This window comes from Bos taurus, chromosome 20 (assembly GCF_002263795.3).
Source record: "Bos taurus isolate L1 Dominette 01449 registration number 42190680 breed Hereford chromosome 20, ARS-UCD2.0, whole genome shotgun sequence".
In the NCBI taxonomy this organism is placed as follows: Eukaryota; Metazoa; Chordata; class Mammalia; order Artiodactyla; family Bovidae; genus Bos; species Bos taurus.
Genome location: NC_037347.1, coordinates 2,069,662 through 2,088,692, shown reverse-complemented (window position 1 = coordinate 2,088,692; position 19,031 = coordinate 2,069,662). Strand labels below are relative to the sequence as shown.

The following is a 19,031-nucleotide window of genomic DNA, read 5'->3' as shown; positions in this document are numbered from 1 at the left end:
ATCTTTCCCTCACTTGAAATAAGCCTCTCTGAAAAAAAAAGAGGGGGGAGGATGATTTGTCAGTCAGAGACAACAGGGTTTGAACCCCAACTTTTCATTCAGGAGCTGAGTGACCCGGGCAAGCAATTCTTCTGCCCTGAGATTCAATCTTCTCATCAGCTTAACGGGAAATTCTATGTGGTGAGAATTCAGTGAAATGGTCTATGCTCCTGGGCATCTAACAAGGATCCTGGAACCTAGTAAATGATTAGCATATTCAATTAATGCAATAAACATAATGTAATCAGTAATGCATTAGTAATTAATGTAATACAGTGTGATCATTTTTGTCTCTGACACTTTCTTGCTGTGTGACCTTGAAGAATTCGCTTTGCCTCTCAGAGACTCTATATCCTAGGCTGCAAGACTGCGTCTTTTAATATCTTCCTCCTGGGATTGAAGGAGACAACACAGGTGGAGTATCCAGCTCAAGGCTGGTGCTCAAGGTGTTCTGTTAACACCAGTAACTTTTCTCTTTGCAAATGCCAACTAGCCTCTATCAGCAAATAGAAACTTCCACCTCCGTTTCCCTTATCAGCACTCCTTTCATGCAAAATCCTCCAAAGGCAGGTATGGAAATTAACTTTGTGGAAGTTGACTCCAGGTCCTTATAGCAGGAGGCATCCGGTGAGATGCTCCGAATCCCCAAGATGCCCTCTGTTTGAAGGTGAAACTGGAGGGAATTCCCTGGTGATCTGGTGGTTAGGGTTCGGCGCTTTCAGTACTGTGACCTGGGTTCAGCTCCTTTGTTGGGAACTAAGACTTCGTTAGCTATAGTGGCTTGGCCAAGCTTAAAAAAGAAAGAAAGGAAGGGAGAAAGGGAGGGAGGGAGAGAGGAAGGAGGAAGGAAAGAAAGAGAGCGAAAGAAAGAAGAAACTGGAGACCTCGCCTCCCAGCAGAAGTTTTTCTCTGAGTGTGTTTGGGAGCACTCTTCTCTGTTGCTCAAACAGACCGCTGTTGTGGGTGTGGTGGGCGTGCTGGGAGTTTGGGGCGGTGGTGCTGTGATTCACTATTGACTAAAAGGAGAGTCTGGGGTGCCTTGTGACTTCCCTGTCATCGTGGAAACTGACGGATGGCTGCCCAGAGCCGCTCCCCAGGGCTGCTGGGAGGCCGAGGCCTTCCCCAGGCTGGCCCCCTGCCAGCAGGTCTCTGTCAGCGTCACCTCCGCAGGGAGGCTTTTCCTGGCCTCGGCATCTCATTTTACCCCCACCAAGCTCTGCAGTGTGACACCCCCTGTTTCACTGTCTTCTTATACTTCGCACCATCTGATGGCTGGTCTGGTTTATCTGTTTCCCTGGTAAGATGTACACCCCAGGTATCAGAGAATGTGTCTGTGCTCCCCCCCGCCACCACACCCCAACCCGTGACACGGTGTCCCCACTTCTATGGTCGCCAGTGCTTGCTGCTGCCTGACTGGATGCGTCCTCTCCACTCTGACCTCCTGGGATGAGGGGCTCCAGTGACGGCAGACCGAAGGAGCTCACCCGCTTTGGGCTCTGTCATGACCTTGGAGAGTGTGGTGGAAGGTCAAAAGGGGATCTGCGGTGGATGAGACAGGACTGAGTTAAGAGCATGTAATCCCTGGGAGATCAGCTTGCTCTCTGAGGTGGGGTTTCCTTCCCTCCTTCTTTAATTGGAGTTGACTGTCATGACCCCTTCAAGCCACCCTGGATGCAAAAACCCTGGGGATGGCCAGGAGGGCTTTACTGAATCATCTTCTCAAACATGAAGACCTTCCTTGTCCAAATGAGCTGCAAGTAAAAACTAGGAGTTGTTGCATGCCAAATGAGTCACTGATTTGATCGCTAAGACTCATGGAACTCACCCACGGGGTAGGACTGATAGGGAGGGTGATGGGCTGGAAAAGGCATAATCACTACACCTCCAGTCTCTCATTTTATCCTACAGGATGTGAAACCAGGGCTTGGAGTCCAAATCCTACTCAAGCTTCATAATATCTATATGACCTGGACAGACGCTTTTCCTCTCTGGATCCTCACTTTGCTCATCTGTGAGTTGGAACCGTAACGCCTACCTCACCCGGGAGGATGGGGTGATGTGCCCTTGTTGGGTGACCCAGAACAGGCTGAGGCCATGGGTGCTCAGGCAGGTTAGGGTCAAGTTCAAGACCGTGGCCTCCGGAGTCAAACCTACGTGTGTGTGCCTCGGGTCTCCGTCTTACGAGTTGGGTGACTGTGGATAGTGCACTTTACTTCTCCCAAACCTCAGTTTTCTCATCTGTAAAGTGGCCATTGGTGGAATCAGCTAGAATCACCTAACATAATAGGTGATTGTTACTATTGAAAGGTTTATAAATGTATATCCTTCCTTCTCAGATGGAAATGAAGCTATCACGGTGACCAGGTCTCACGGGACACCCAAATCCTTAAAAAAAATAGTGGATTTATTTTTCAACCAAATCCAAGAAAAGTATCGGTCTCAGAGGTCCATAATGTGTGCAGCAAAAGGGTTGCTGGAAGGATCTTTAGCGTTTGGGAAAGTGAGGATGAAGTTTCTAGAGATGCATTCCAGAGAGAAGATGGAGTGACGCCCCCATCTGCTCTGCGGCATCTCCTCTTTACAGCCTCCCTTGGCCCAGAGCATCAGCCCTGTTCACAGCCTCTCTCACATCCCGCTTCCGCTCCTCAGGAAGCCGTATCAGTGACTCCTCAGACACCTTGTCCTGAGATGCGCTCTTCGGGAATGGCCGACCCCAGAGGCCCTTTCCTGATGAATAAATCTGCTTCTTGGCTCGTGTGTGGGCAAGGCAGGTGGCCTGTGGCTCAAAGAGGCTGGAAGTGACCTTCTCCAACTCGACTCCACGGGCTTGTTTGCAAGGACGCAGACGCGCGCGGCCACTGACAATAGGTGTTCCCACATCATATACGGGGCATATTTTGCTCAGAAACATGGCCTGTTAGTTGTTGAAACCTTTTTTGCATTCCCTGAAACAAACGGCAGTGCTGTGTATTTTCTTTTGGGGGGCTGTAAATAAAAAATCTTTTATGTTGACAATGATAATATTATATTCGACAATCTATTTGCATGTCTTGATTCTGTGGATTTTATTGCTCAGTATAAATCCCCAGGTTGAGGCACATTAAGCGTCACTCGGGGAGAAACACTGCATTTTATCATAGGGCTGGACAGCTACGTGCATGGAATGTCACCTGTGGGGACGAGTGTTTGCCCTGATGTGTGCAGGATAAATGCGCATAGAGAGGGAGAGAGGCATACGTGCGCACGGGACTTGGCATGTGTACACGAAATCTTTGGATTATCTTTGGATCCTCAGTCAAAATGGATTTCCAAGCTGGAGCCGTCTGAGCACAAGCCTCCTTCATGTGCTGCATATGGTGCCATGAGTCAGGTCCTCAGGAAAGTGACCGTGCCTGCTTTGGCTCTGGCCAGCAATCTTTGGCCCATGTGGAGGGCAGAAAATTGAATTGAGGACAGAGAAGTATCTCAGAGACTCTCAGAGGAGTGGAGTCCCTCACCACCTTCCTGCAGGTGTTCTGAATACTTCTGAGCAGAGAACCATCTTCTCCCAACAGGCAAGTCAGTAACTGCTGAGAAAAACCTTGCCACAAGCTCGAGCCGGGATTAATACCAGCCATCAGCTGTCCACCGAGCACTATGTGCCATGCATTGTGCTAAGCACACTGTCATTTAGTCCTTACAACAATCTGATGTGAGGTAGGTGCTACAATTATCCCCATTTTATAGATGGAGAAACTGAGATCCCGTGTTCCACAGCTGATAATTTGCAGAGCAGAAATTCAACCCTTGTGCAGTGAGGCTCCAGCTTTGCTATTCATGACAGGAGAAGATATGCTAAGTATGGCTTCAGAAACCATCACTCCGATGCCAGGCATAAAAATACAAAGAAAGAATGAGGAGTAGTAAACCACTACTTACGTCTGTTTGGTTCTGTTTGGTTAATTATGTCTGTTTGGTTGTCTGGCATAAGTTAATTTCCATATTGTTTTCTACTTCTAACAAGACTGTCTTCTTCTTTTCTGGTGAAGTTTCCAGGTGTAGGAAATGGGAATATATTGGCCAGGTTTACCTAAAAGTCTTTGACTCTGTTAAAGGGTTTGGTTGTAACTTCACCCCAAATCCCTTGGAAAAGAGCAAGGAGTCCTTCAGTTCCATTCAGAAGAGCACTCTTCTGGTTTTGGGTTTTTGGGTCACTAGACTGGTTACGTTAAGCAAATGGGTCCTCTACATACCCAACTTTTAAAGGAGAAGTTCTGTGGCTTGAATTATTAGAGTGCTTAATTAATTGTGTTTCAAGTCCATCTACCTTTTTTTGAGTCTAAGGAAGATTCACTCAGTCAGAAGGATTAGATGAGAGGATTAAAAAAAAATTTCCTTTTTCTCCCCCCTTTTAATTGGCCCAGAATTCATCTGAATGGCTGTTTTCAAGTTGAACTTCTAAGTATGGCATTGGTGAGTGAAATTGCCGCTTTTATTTTCAAGGTAATTGAATCCCGTTTTTCACTTACCATTTCCTTCTAGAAAAATCAAAATGTTTTTAGAGTTTAGCTTTTCAGTGAGTGACTTAGTAAAGCAGGAACCTTAGTATCATGAAAGGCGCTGGGCTGGTGATGACATTCAACACAGAGGTGAAGGCTCGTCGGCAGCTGGACTCACCCCGCCAGCTGGCCTGGAAAGCGTTTGGATTTCATTGTGTTTGCACTTGAAACACCAAAGGAATGTCCGCACCTCATCCTTGGGTCAGGGCTCGGGGTAGGAGAGCTGAATTCTGGGCAGGATTTTGTCACCCATGGAGCAGCTGAAGGGCAGCGTTGCTCTGAGGCACAGTCTGGAACCATGTGCTAGAGGCCTAGATCGGTGTCTTGGAAAGCACCCTCTCACGCTGGGCTCGTGAGCCTATCATAGGCGGCACTGGCATAGGATTTTAAATCATATTGAATCACATTGCAACACAACGATTTTCTTTCCTACTCGTTTTCAAGCCTTCTGATGACCTCAAGGACAAAGTCCCAGTTTCACGTTTGTGTCATGAACATTTCTCTCACCTCTCTTTTAGACGAAGCCCAAGTCTGAGTCTTAGACTTTTAGAAGGTAACCGTTTCTGGTTTGAATTTAATAACTTTGTTTCATTTCTTATTATTGCATTTTTGTGATAGCTTTTGCTGGATGGTTAGGTACACGATTGTGTTCCTGGATGTGGCAGAACTCACCCACACGGCACATGAACCCTAAAGTACTGGATACACTGGTTTACGTGGCCCGATTGGAAATTAAAGGAGGTTGGTTTCTCCTAGATGCATAGACGTTTGCCCTTTACTGAAAGGATGTGTTCTAACTGGAGAGGGCACAGCATTGAGATCAGATCTGATTTCCAGTCTTCCCTTTACTCCCACTAGCCGCGAGTCTTAGCCTTTGAGAACCTTGTTTTTCCTGTCTGTAGAGTGGGTATCATAGAGTTGGAGAATGGCAAGAGGGCTTTGTTTCCTAAAGTAGAATGGGCGATGCAGGTGGCATTCACCCGGGAGGTGGGTGCTGGCCCTTGGGCTGAACCTTCGGAAGTGCGGTTTCCCTACTTCCAGGGTGATTTTCTTCTGTTTCCTTGTTGCCCAGGTTCTGAGTATGTGGCTGGGTGGGAGGGAAGGTGGAAATGTAGTTTATATCCCATGTAGTGTGGTGAGGAAATGGCAACCCACTCCAGTGTTCCTGCCTGGAGAAGCCCAGAGACAGAGCAGCCTGGTGGGCTGCTGTCTATGGGGTCGCACAGAGTCGGACACGACTGAAGCAACTTAGCAGCAGCAGCAGCAGCAGTGTGGTGAGGAAGTGCTTCCTAGGAGGCGCTAGTGGTAAAGAACCTGCCTACCAATGCAGGAGATGTAAGAGACGTGGGTTCAATCCCTGGGTCAGGAAGATCCCCTGGAGGAGGGCATGGCAACCCACTCCAGTATTCTTGCTGGAGAATCCCATGGACAGAGGAGTCTGGTGGGCTACAGTCCATAGGGTCGCACAGAGTCAGACACGACTGAAGTGACTTAGCACACACGCATAGTGTGGTGAGGAAATGTGCTCTTGAGGCCAGAAAATCAAGCAGACCCATCTGGCCAAGATGGATCAGCAGCAGGAAGGTCAAATTTTGTGCACAGGCAGGTTTTCCCCTTCTCAGGCTGCAAATCTTTAGCAATTGGAGGCAGACTCTGAATGCAGCTTAATTGAAATTCATTCTTAATCACGGCCATTACCTAACATCAACTCTACGTACTAAAGCTGTGTAATCATAATTAAGAGTTGGATTTAGGAAGCAGCACGGAATGCGAAAGCCAGTTGCGGATGGGCCCAGGGCCAGCCGGGACAGTGGAGGACTTCTCAGGTGACTAGACTTTCCAAGTTGTCGAGGACCAAGGGCTGCCCCGCCGAACAACTCCAGGGGGCACCCTCCACGTGGTTACACCACTCAGAGGCCCTGATGCATACCCCAATCTCAGAGGTCACCCCAGAGGGAGCTAGTACCACATCAGAGCCTTGAACCCCATACTGCAAATGTTTTCACAGACACTGGCTCATGAGCTGGCCACTGCCCCTCTCCCAGCTGTGACCTCTGTGTCCTTTATCTCAAGAGCAGTTGCCTCTATTTACACTAAATAGACCCAGCGCCATTCACTGGTTCCTGTATTTGGGGCTAGTTGGACTGGAGGCCCCCGCAGCTGGTCTGAGCAGGCAGCTGGCCTGGTGGTGGTCACGCGGAAGGGCCCGCTCATCCCACAAAGTTTAGCAAACACCTTATCTCCCGCAAAGCAGGTGAGGTAATGTTTATAAAAGATCGTGCTGTCCCCTTACATGGGCGAGGATGCCAGTGTGACCAGCCCGTGCCCAAGGGTGGACTCCCAATACCCTGCTTCCACATTTTCCTCTCCTGTGCCCTCATCTGGGGGGAAGACCTCTCTGCTGTCCTTCCGGCCTGCGGGTCTTGGGAGAGCAAAACCTTCACTCACCATCCCACTGACCTGCCCCTCCCCATGTCCCCAGGCACATTCACAGCCCCCTTGGGAGGCATTAGGGGACTCATACATGAGGAAACAGAAGCAGAGAGAAATAAGGTATCTTGGCTACTGTAACAAAGCAGATGGGTGGCTGGGTTGGGGGCCCAGGATTCTTCCCCTTAAAGTCCATTCTAAACTGCTCTATTTATGATAAACATTCATTTAAAGATCCCTGATTTTTTATATGGATGAATGGATAAGTAGTTAGCTATACAGATACAAACAGAAAAGAGATGGCTGGACAAGTGGATGGGTGCTCAGTCACTCCAATTGTGCCCTGCTCTCTGTGACCCCATGGACTACAGCCCACCAGGCTCCTCTGTCCATGGGATTCTCCAGGGAAGAATACTGGAGTGGGTTGCCAGGCCCTCCTCCAGGGGATCTTCCTGGCCTAGGGATCGAACCTGTGTCTCCTGCATCGCAGGAGGATTCTTTACCCACTGAGCCACAGGGAAGCCCAGACAAGTGAATAGATTGGTGGAAAGACAGAGAAACGATCATGTAAGTGTAGACCGCTTCTGAAGGACACATAAGAAACCATGGACAATAGCTGCCTCTGGAGCGGGAATGGGGATCTGGGTGTGAGAGAGAGACTATTTTTCGTTGTCTTTTTCCTTTGCTTCCTCTGAAGTGTTGACTGATTTTTGGATGCACATATTCATTTTTAAAAGTTCCTTTTCTACTTCTGTGCCCTCTCCACCCCTGTGCATCCATCTGCAAGGCCAATTAGAAGCTGCCAGTCTAGAAAAATTGCAGGAGGTTTCTAGGGGAACCCACAAAGTTTCCTTATCAGAAACCTACTCCTCCGGATGAATCAAATTCACTGGCTCTCTCAGATCCATGGGCAGCTCAGGCTTATACCAAAAAGAACAAGAGTGGAACGTGGGTGAAACTCAGCCTTTGAAGTCCAGGAGTGCACTGCCCCAGCTACCTCCTCCTCAGTGACCAGAGAGCCTGCTAGCAGAGGTGACGGTGGAGATGGCACCTCACTGCCGCTTACAAATATCCTGTAAACCCCCAACACGGCCAGTCACTCAGAACTGGTCAAGTGATTTGGGGTTCAGCCATACAATAGAATGTCATTTAATTATTAAGAATAAATAAGAAACCTGGTACTTTCCACATTCAATGTTAAATTAAAACAAGGGACAAATACCTCTATCTTCTTCAGTCTGGTTTCATGGGTCATAGACAGGTTCTTCAACTGATCTGAACCTCAGCCAAGGCTGCCCCCCTCATCCTGCAATTTGGAGTCCTCAGAAGGAAATGCAGAGAAAGAAGTCAGAATATGTCAAAGAGTTAATATTAACTATCTCTTGGTTGTGATCTTTTGAGTAATTTGTATCATTTTTCATGTTTTTTTTTCCCTCTTGCAATGTGCAAATGTACTTTTTTATCATAAAAAACCATTTATAAAGAGTAGTCTCTTTGATAAAGTGTGATAGTAAAAATCTCTGCACTGGGAGACTGGAAGGAAATAAGATAAAACATCATTTGTCTAAACATATCTTTGGGTGGTTAGATCAAAATTTATTTTTTCTCCCTATTTTTATAGTTTTCTGAATTGTCTGCATTTGCTATGTTTACTTTTATAATGGAACATTCATATTTAAGATGACCTTGTTTTTTTTTTTTTTTTAATGAGTGGAGAGGAAAAGATAGGCTGTCGGAAAATTCTCTCCAAAGCCTATCCAAGTGTCTCAGTCACTATTTCATGATATCCTCCAATGTGCATAGGGGAGGGGTTGATCATACAGAGGTGAAGGAGATATAAATCCTTTAATCACATAGATGGCAGTCCAGTTGAGGAGATAAGACCCTTCCTGATACAAGATGCAAAGTGATTTCCTAGCAGTCAGGCCATCGGGAGAAATAATCATAATTACACAACAGAGTGGCAGAGGGGCGGGAGCTCCAACTTTAACGCCACCTCCTCCTTTGGGGAGGAACTCACCTTCATCTCGCAGTCACGTTGGGTCTGAACCTGACTTTCCTCTCCTACAGACATAACCTACCACATGGGGTTGTTGTGAAGCTTAAATGAAGCCTACACAAGAAGGGCTGAGCAAGGTACTTTGCCAACATCCCATCCTCAGCACGACTCATCATCACTTCGGCTGGTGTGCCAAGCCTGCTATTTGAAAATCAGGCTCTCGTGAATGTGGTATTTGAACTCACATTTATCTCATCTCAAAGCCAATGGTCTTATTCCAACTAGCCTCTGCATTCCCCTTCTAAGCTCAATCTGAGTTTCTTGTAAACTTCACCGTATGGTCTTGTCAAGAAGAAAAATCTGAATTTTCATGAGAACATCAAAGGAGAAATGAATCTGTTTGAAGGAACATCAGAGGAAGGTAGACTCCCCTCTTTGTGCTGTATCTTGCAGCTTCAACCGTTTTGCAGTTCGTGTCTCTTGGTACAGGGTTCCTCTGAGGGTGACAGAGGATGCCAGCTTGCTCTGGCTGGAGGGAAGAGGGTAAGGACGCATGGGGTGGGGTGGGTGGGTAGTGGGATCTGGAAGTGTCTCAAGGACCTCTGCAATGAAAGCCAAGAGGTGTAGGCATACTGCCCTCAAGCCAAGGTCAGAAGTCTGGGGAGCCAAGAGGAAAGCACTGGAGGTTGAGCAAGAGGCGTGAGGAAAATCAAAGTGCAGGGAAAATTCTGTCTATGGACTTTGATTCATTCCAAAACTGGTTAGCTCCTTGCTGTACTGTGCTGTGGTTAGTCACTCAGTCATGTCCAACTCTTGCCATCCCATGGACCGTAGCCCACCAGGATCCTCTGTCCATGGGGATTCTCCAGGCAAGAAGACTGGAGTGGGTTGCCACGCCCTCCTCCAGGGGATCTTTCCAACCCAGGGATTAAACTCAGGTCACCTGCATTGCAGGCGGATTCTTTACCATCTGAGCCACCAGGGAAGCCCAAGAATAATGGAGTGGCTTGCCTATCCTTTCTCCAGGAGGTCTTCCTGAACCCAGGAATCAAAACGGGGTCTCCTGCATTGCAAGCAGATTCTTTACCAGCTGAGCTGTCAGGGAAGCCCAGTTAGCTCCTTGGGAGAGGCTTAATACTGGTCGTTTCTCCCTGCCCCTCTGGTCAACTGTCTTTTAAGAGAGCTATGTAAACCTAATTGTATCTCACCGCACCTCATTCTTCCTATCCCATTCATCCACTCTGCCCCAGGTCTCTATGAATTAGTCTTTTCCAGAATTTCATATAAATGGAATCATACAGAATTCTTTTGAACCTGGCTTCATCTACTCAACATACTGTGACTCTCCTCTGAGCGTCTTCCCTGTTGTGTGTGTCAGTAATTTGCTCTTTTTTTGTTTATGAATGATACTCTTTCCAATCGGTTCATGGGCATTACCTCCATCTCTTCAGATAAGCCAGAGACAGCATTCTCTGACGCCTCTGATGCTTGGTGGGAGCCTGTGCACACAGACAGCCCTCGAGAGTGGCCCAGTCTATCTTTCCTGACCCAGGGTGCGGGAGTGAGCACTCTGCACGCACACTCGCCAGCTGCCCTGATACTCAAAGCCCCCGCCTCAACTCCCACAGGCTGGGAGAGAGAGCCCAGAGGGCCCTGGCACGTCTGCCTCCCTTCAGAACCAGTCCAACACCTCACACAGCCATGGCGAGACATTCTGGTTCAGACACGGGCGTTAGGAGACGTGGCCGGGTGACCATGGGCAGATCCTTCCAAAACCGTGAAATTTAATTTCCTCATTTGTCAGACAAAGGCACTGGGACTTCCCTGGCTGGTCCAGTGGTTAAGACGTGTGCTCCCAGTGAAAGGGGCCTGGGTTCAATCTCTGGTCAGGAAACTTTAATCTCACTCACTGCAAAGTGCAGCATAAAAAAACCAATCAAACAAAAAACAAAGAAAACCCCTCAAAACAAAAAAACAGACATACCCTGTGTACAAGACAGCAAAAGTGATGCTGATGTATGGAACAGTCTTATGGACTCTGTGGGAGAGGGAGAGGGTGGGAAGATTTGGGAGAATGGCATTGAAACAGGTAAAATATCATGTATGAAACGAGATGCCAGTCCAGGTTCAATGCACGATACTGGATGCTTGGGGCTAATGCACTGGGAAGACCCAGAGGGATGGTATGGGGAGGGAGGAGGGAGGAGGGTTCAGGATGGGGAGCGCATGTATACCTGTGATGGATTCATTTTGATATTTGGCAAAACTAATACAATTATGTAAAGTTTAAAAATAAAATAAAATAAAAAAAAAAAAACAGAGATAATGATATCCACCTCACAGGGCCATCAAGTGGGCACTTGGGCATGAATGTGCTGTACAAAGCAGAAATACGGCCTGTACAGCGGCAGTTAGTCTGCTCATGGGTTGAAATTATCACCCCATCTCAGATTAACAACTGCCTGCTTTAGCTAAGACTCCCTCTCTTCCTCTGGATCTTCAGTTTCTTTACTAATCAGATGAGGGGTTGAGCTTGAGTTCTCCAAGGTGCCTTCTATCTTGAACCTTCTTGGATTTGAAGGTGCTAAAAGACTTGATTAAGGGCCTACCTCAATTTTCAGCATTGAAAAATAATGTGGTTTTTTTTTTTTAAGAAGACAACTGGCTTCTCTGAAAATCCTCTTCCTGGGTAAAAGATTCAACTATATTTTGGGTACAAACCAGTGTTTTTACATCAATCAATAGGCTGAAATCTTTACCTATTTCCAAGCCCATCACAGAAAAGAATAGACCTTCTTCCTCCAGTTCTGCTGGCTGGTGCTATGAAGCATGTTTTGGTGGATGTTTGATGGGGACAAACATGCCCCCAACTTGCTGGGGCAGCAGGAGCAGCATTCCATTTTGTGAGCCAGTATTTCCATTCCAACCAGCTCTACATGGGCCGTGTCATTCAGCAGAAGGCTCCTGAGGGCTCTACATGGGCCGTGTCACTCAGCAGAAGGCTCCTGAGGGCCTACTACGTGTTGGAAGGTGTGTGCGCACGGCCACTGCCAGCAGCCCTATGATGGAGGCGTGAGACTGCGTTGTAAGGTGGAGAAGCAGGGTCAGTGGCGTGCAGCCCGCAGCATTCCTTCGGTTAATTGCCATCTTGGTCTAGAACGCTAGGTCCTGTCCACCGTGATGGGCCCTGCATTGGGCAAAGATAATCCAGATATGTTTGAATTCTTTGTGACTAGGAAGAGGAGGTAATGGCTTAATATTTACTGAAAAGAAAGTCGAGAATTCCAAGATGCCAGTTACTTACCACCTAGTTCAACGACCTCATTTTACTGATGAAGAGGAGGGGGTCCACAGAGGTGATCTGACTTGCCCAGAGTGGCACAGCTGGCTGGCTACGAGTGGAAACTTTTACTCAGCCCTGCCTATTTCCAGATTAGAGCTTTCACGGATGCAGCCTGCCCACGGCGAGAGTGTTGCAGAAACAAGGAAATAGAGAATTAGGAACAAAGTTGTTTCCAAGTCACCTGTCCCCAGTCTGCGGAGTTCAAAGTAAAGAGCAGAATTCTGGAAACCAGTCAGCAGAGATTCTTTTAAAATAGGACAATGCCCTGTCCCTCTCCTGTGACCTCTGGCAGAGTCAAGGGCAAATTTCAGAACAGCCATTCCTGAAAGACCCTATCTTCTGCGTTAAGATTCAAGTCCTGGGTCGGGGGAGGTGCAAGAGGAGAAAATATATGTATACTGATAGCTGATGCACCCTTTGTCCAGCAGAAACCAGCTCAACAGTGTAAAGAAAAAATCCTCCAATTAAAAATAAATAATTATAAGTGTTCCCTAAAAAAGACAGACTCAGGCACTCCAGAGTTGCAATTCCTGCGTTTTCTCAGCTGCACCCCATGACATGTGGCGTCTTAGCTCCCTAACCAGGGATCAGATCCATGCACCCCGGCATCGAAAGTGCAGGGTCTCAACCACTGGACCACCAGGGAAGTCCCCAGAAATTCCCTTTTCACAAGAAAAGACTCTTTTACTATTTGGCCTCACACAGGCTTTGTTTTGAAGAACTTTGGCTAGCTATAAAGTTATCTTTATTAACCCATCACGTTACTTTTTTTCCATTTTATCTTATGCAAAGACAAAAGCTTCAGATTGATATGAGATGGTCAGTGAATTGACCCTTCTGATGACAGCTGCCCCGAGGGGTGCCTACCCCCTGTCAGGCTATGCTGGAGACACACCTGACGGTCTTAGCTCAGCAGATCCTCCTGCCAACCCTTGAGGTCAGTACCCTTATGATCCCCGGTTCCCACGTGCAGGCACTGGTGTTCAGCAAGGCCATGCTGCTAGGAAGTGGTGGACACAGGAAATCTGAGCCCCTGGGCTGTGCTGGGAAGCATCCCCCATTAGCCTGTACACCTTACTGAGGCCAGGAGAGTGAGCACCCAGGCATGCTGAATCTAGGACCCTGACTGCCTCTGAGGGCCCTAACACACTGGGCCTCCTCCATCCGGGAAGCCCTTCTGGGAGCTGGGGCGGCTGAGGAGCTGTAGGGGTGCTGGAAGATCCGAGAGGACCCCGCCCACCCAGGGCAGCCTGGACTGAGGCACCCGGACCCCCCAGCCTTGAGCACGGTGACTGTTCTCCCCGCAGGACACAGGACTCTCACAGTGGGGCAGGTGGGGCCACATGACCCACGAGGGCAAGGATGCGGGAGTTTGTGAGCCAGGCAGACAGTGGTGCCAAAAAGATTTTTCCATGTCACAGCTGTGTGAACTTGAGCAACGCTTATCATTTCTTCAAGCCTTGGTGTTCCCACCTGTAAAATGGGAGCAGTAAAACCTACCTCGGTGTTACTTCAGATGATTCAGTGAGAGAAGAATGCCTGAAAAACAGTAGGTACTTACAACTGAGAGCTGCCATTCTTACTATTTGGCAAGCACAGCTCTAAGAATCTCCCTTGGCCATGAACCTGAAATATTCTATTTCTGACTCACCCAGAGTCTGGGTAAGACCGGGTTGTAGCTCTACCCTGGTTGTCTCTTGTACTGGCCAAGGTCTGGAGCAGCCCTCTGTGGGTTAGCAACCATCCCCCTCCTCCCCCACTTCACAATCTGGGGAGAGGCATGCCTGCTCTTTGCAAAGACGTGGATGCACCCTGTGCTGGGATGACCTGGAGAAGTTGACATGTGGATCAGGTCAAGCCAGCAGAGAACCAAGAAAGCATGAAACAGAAGAATGAGGACACAAATGCAGAGGTGATGGTGGAGGCTACATTGAAATGATGGGGAGCAGGATAGAAAATTTAGCCATATTCATAATCATTATTATCTCCTTCTGGCCAAGTGATTATCTTGTTCTCTCAAAGGCCATGTGGGGGTACCGTCATCATTACTTCCATTTTACAGATAGGGAGGTCAAGGTGAGTACAGAGCCACCCCAAGATTGAGATCATTTCTCTTATACTCTGTTGCCATCTGGCTGGGCTCTGGGTATCCAGTTGGTGAGTGATGCCACGGGCTGGAGCAAAACCACCTTATGGACCTCCCTCGCTCTTTGGGGGGCTCTGTGTCCCTGGCTGACTTTGCCCAACCTCTTCAAACTGTGGTCCTGGCCCAGCAAACCTACAGGAACTGGCCTCAAGGGGGCAGCAGGAGCCGCGGAAACCTTGGATAGGATGCAAAACTAGACTGTACTTGCAAAGCTAGGGGACACGCACATCAGAGGCTACCCAGGGGAGCCTGAGAAGGGGGCTGACATGCCAAGGCCCACACTGCTGTGCTGGGAGCTGGAGGCAGGCTTTGAGAGAGGGGGACGCAGAAGGGGGCTGACTTAGCATGCTTGGCCTCCTGCAGTCTCCCCTCCTAGCTAGTCAGGGGGTTAAATGTGGCGTACTCAGCCCCCAGGAGTGAGGGAGGCAAGTACAGTCTGAGGAGGGGGAGAGCCAGAGAGCAGGGGTGTTCAGGATGCATCAAGCTGGAGTCCATCGGGACGGGCCTTTCCCAAGCCACCAGGGACCACACTGAGCCCAGGCGTTTCTCAGGACTGTACTTAGGCCCCTCTGGCCTCTGCTTAAACCACTTGCCACCACTGTGTAGTTCTAGGGTCCCCTAAGGGCCAGGCTCCTTAGGGACCTGAGTCAGAGGGTCTGCTCTTTTGGCCGTTGTCCAGAGTATCTGTGTGTGGGCTCACATCTGACAGCCCTTGCTCGGTGCTGGCAACGGGAAAACCTCATGGAAGGACCACAGAGGATGAATACAGCTGTTTATGGCTCACCCCTTGCCAGGCCCTAAGTGCTCTGGGATATCTTTCTAAGTATTTCCCCCTTCGCGGTATTACCTTTGTTCTTTATACAGGATGACCCAGACGGAGGTTCAGAGAGGTGAAGTGCCATGCCCAGGGCACACAGCAGTCAGTGCCTGAGGCAGGATCAGAACTCAGGGCTGCCTGCTTCTAAAGCAGGACCCCTTTTACTCTGCAGGTAACTGGGCATGTGTTGGAGAAGCAGTAAGTTTGTGTCCAGCCCAGGATCAAGGAAAGGAGCCAGGATGTTCGTAGCCATCAAGAAGGATTCTTGCCTTGGAGCCTGCACTGTGGGCCCTGGCATATATCAAACACTGAGACACTTAAGATTTTTTTAAAAAACTTTTGACGATATAGGAGAGCTAAGCCTTTTGTTCTCTTCTCCACCCTGGCCTCTGCCAGAGATGGCTCATCCCCCTGATCAGACCAGAGGCCATGTGGCTCTGGACTTGAACCCTGTGCATCTTGGCAGGAAGGGGGTCGGGAGTGGAAGAAGGTTCTGAGTCTGGCAATCCACCTTCAGACGCCTCCAGCTTCCTGGAAGCCGGCCCGTCCAGCTCTGCTTCCCACTGCCCTTGGATTTTCCCATCTCAGTTTCTTTGTATGAAAAATGGTTCTCCTGCCTGTAGCCTCACTGGAAATTTGCAAGGATTCCATGAGAAGGAGGCTCTGGGAACCCGAGTGTGCAGTACAGCCATCAATCATTACTGAGGACAACTCCTGCATGCTGTCTCTGTCGCTGTGGGGTGAGCCTCTGACCACACTGACTCCATCCCATAGTCAAATAAGATTCAAATAGTCCATTTGAATGATCCCTGTGGTGACCTCATAAACGTTTGACTAGCTCTGGTCAATCAGATGATCTCTGTTGTTGGTGTCTCTTCATGTTATTTTGTCTCTTATCTGTCCGTCTCAGTGTCATCAATATTCAAAATAGCTATTTGAATGACTCTTTCCAGGCCCCACCGCCCAGACCTGCTGAAGTGCTTTCCTTCCTCGGGCTTTCCTAGATTGCGAAATGACTGCACTCAGGACAGTCGAGTCCCCCTGACACCTGAGGGTCCTTCCTGCCAGCTCAACGCGGTGGAGCCCACAGGTCATCCACAAAGCATCAGCTTTCCCCCAGCCTGCATAAATAAGAAAAGGAAAAGAGGCCACACCAGCACCTTGAGGTGTTTCAGATTGCTGGATCTCTTCAGCCTTTCATCAAAAGTGATGCTTAGCCAGTAGGCTGATGAATCGGAAACAGGGAAAGGAAAGACAGAGACAATTAATAACATCACTTGCTCAGAAAGATGGCCCTCAGAGCCCGCCCCACTGCCCCAACAGCACACACCTTTCACTTTTGGAATCTTCCAGGTCTTCCTGCACCAGATATCTTCTGCTTATGGTTCAAACTACAGTGGCAGCTGTGAGCGGGTAACAGCCCTTTGGCTCTTTGGAGCTGGGCTGAGATCTCAGAATCTCCCAATTTGAGCAAGTGCTTTATTCTCTCTGAGCCTCAGTTTCCACATCTGTGTGATGGGTATTTCTTAGTCTTAATTCCCCAATCTAGGATTAAGGGGAGGACTTGAGATAATTCATAGCAGTGTTTGTATTTAGTAGATGAGGACCAGGCCAACCCCACTCCCAGCCCCCAGCCCAGCCAAATCTCCAGGCTTTCTAGAAGGTTGTTGCTTTGTAGTTGACAAATTTCTGACTCCTCAATTTCCCAGGTAGCGCTAGTGGTACAGAACCCACCTATCAATGCAGGAGATATGAGAGCTGTGGGTTCAGTCCCCAGGTCAGGAGGATGCCCTGGAGGAGGGTGTGGCAGCCCACTCCAGCGTTCTTGCCTGGAGAACCCCATGGACAGAGGAGCCTGGTGGGCTACGGTCCATGGGGTCACAAAGAGTCAGACATGACTGAGCGACTTAGCACCAAGACCAGCACCAAATAAGCGTGCAGGTAGTACTTTCGCTTTGACTAGAAATTGCGCGTCTGGGTCTCTAACCAGTGGAAATGAAAACCTTCAGTTTACATGATCATGGATGATTACTGCTACATTGGCTGAACTGTTGAGAGGAAACTGGAAAACTCCTACAAAACTAATACACATTAACAGGGGAAAGACCAAATAAACTATGGTACGTCTGCAGTGTTGAATTAAGTGTGTATGACAGTAATTTCTTTTTCCTTTTATTCATTTGGAAAGATGGCTATGACGCATTCAGTGAAAATGTTAGGCAGGGAAATACGTATGATTTTTTTAAAAACATCTTTTTTTTTTCTCACTCCAGTAGGTGAATATATATATATTTCTAGGAGCCTAACAAGAGATGTGGCACTTCCCTGGTGACTCAGTGGCACAGAATCCACCTGCCAATGCAGGAGACGCAGCTTTGACCCCTGGGTTGGGAAAATCCTCTAGAGAAGGAAACGGCAACCCACTCCAGTATTCTTGCCTGGGAAATCCCACAGACAGATAAGCCTGGCGGGCTACAGTCCATGGGGTCGCAAAGCAGCCGCCCAGGCCTTGGCACATGCCCCTGTGCTGGCCCTGACTTAGTGACTAAACCATAACAAGCGACATGGAGTGATATACATCAGCTGTCAGCACTGCAAGTGGGGTATGGAAGGGAGACTAGAGGGGGAAGAAGATTTAAGAGTCTGTTGGATTTACTTCTATTCATCTCTGAATTGTTTGCTCTTTTCTAAACACATGTCATTTTTTTTGTAATGAAATAAAGTTGTTAGAAGACATGTATTCACGTCCTCAGTGAATGAAATGAGTGTTGGAACGAGGTCTGGTAATCCTACCATTTCACTCTTTTGAAATGCGAAGTGTTTTCCTGTCTCTACCAACATGCAAATACCCCTAAGGGGGCTGATAAAGCCAGAGTTGTCACTGAGCACTAATCTGGGGCTTGTCAGCCTCAGGCCAAGATTAAAATAGGGGTGTGTGTGTGTGTGTGTCTGTGTGTGTGTGCGCGCCTGCTCCTGTGTGGGGTGGGGGGGAGGAGGGAGGAGTATCATCTGTCAGTTACCTTCTGTGTGTCCAGCAACGTGCGTCTTCATATGCAGACCCCACTCCATTGAGTCCAGCTGCAACCCTGCAGAACAGGGACTGGCCTCATTTCATTAACAAGGAAACTATAGGTCTAAACGGTTTGTGATGGTCTTGCCTGAGATTATACCCCAAAGGCTGAGCTGGATACAAACGCAGGCCATCAGATTCCAAGGTGAAGCAGGATGGTTCCAAAAGATCTGTTTTAAAACAACATGAATAATAAGAGTAGCAATAGTAGCCACTCCATTGCATCTCGGGAGTGTACTACTTGCTGTCTGCTTAATAACATATCTGTTTGAAGGAAAAAAGAATAGAAATAATAAGACAGCTAGCATTCATTGCATTTTAGCTTCATCCTTGCCAGATCCTGTCAAGTACTTTCGGTGACTGTCTCAGTTTTCAAAAAGACTGACGGTAGGAACCATTATTGCTCCCATTTAACAGATGAGGGAGCTGAGCCACAAGTAAACTGTGGCGGGAAGCAAACTCACAAAGTGGAGAGAAGGAATCTGAAGCCAGGCAGTCTAGCTTTTGAGCCTGCCCCTTCTCTCCCCAGGGACACGGAGCTTTGATGCTGGAGTGCTGGATTGCCATTTGGGGCTCTTTCCACTGGATGAGGCTGACCTCAGTCCCCGGGAGCTGCTCAGAGATAAGCCTGGATGCCTCCCTGGTTCTC

General features: G+C 48.3%; 1 long non-coding RNA gene across 2 annotated transcripts; it reads left to right on the top strand.

Annotated features, from left to right (window-relative positions):
• Positions 1-2,928: 2,928 nt before the first annotated feature.
• Positions 2,929-18,052, top strand: LOC101904460 (uncharacterized). 2 transcript variants are annotated; one of them, XR_813598.4, is made up of 3 exons: positions 2,941-3,735; positions 4,443-4,521; positions 9,078-18,052. It is a non-coding gene; the product is annotated as an uncharacterized lncRNA (long non-coding RNA). The 2 variants fall into 2 exon arrangements; XR_009491904.1 differs by lacking the exon at positions 4,443-4,521 and having other exon boundaries at positions 2,929-3,735.
• Positions 18,053-19,031: the final 979 nt, after the last annotated feature.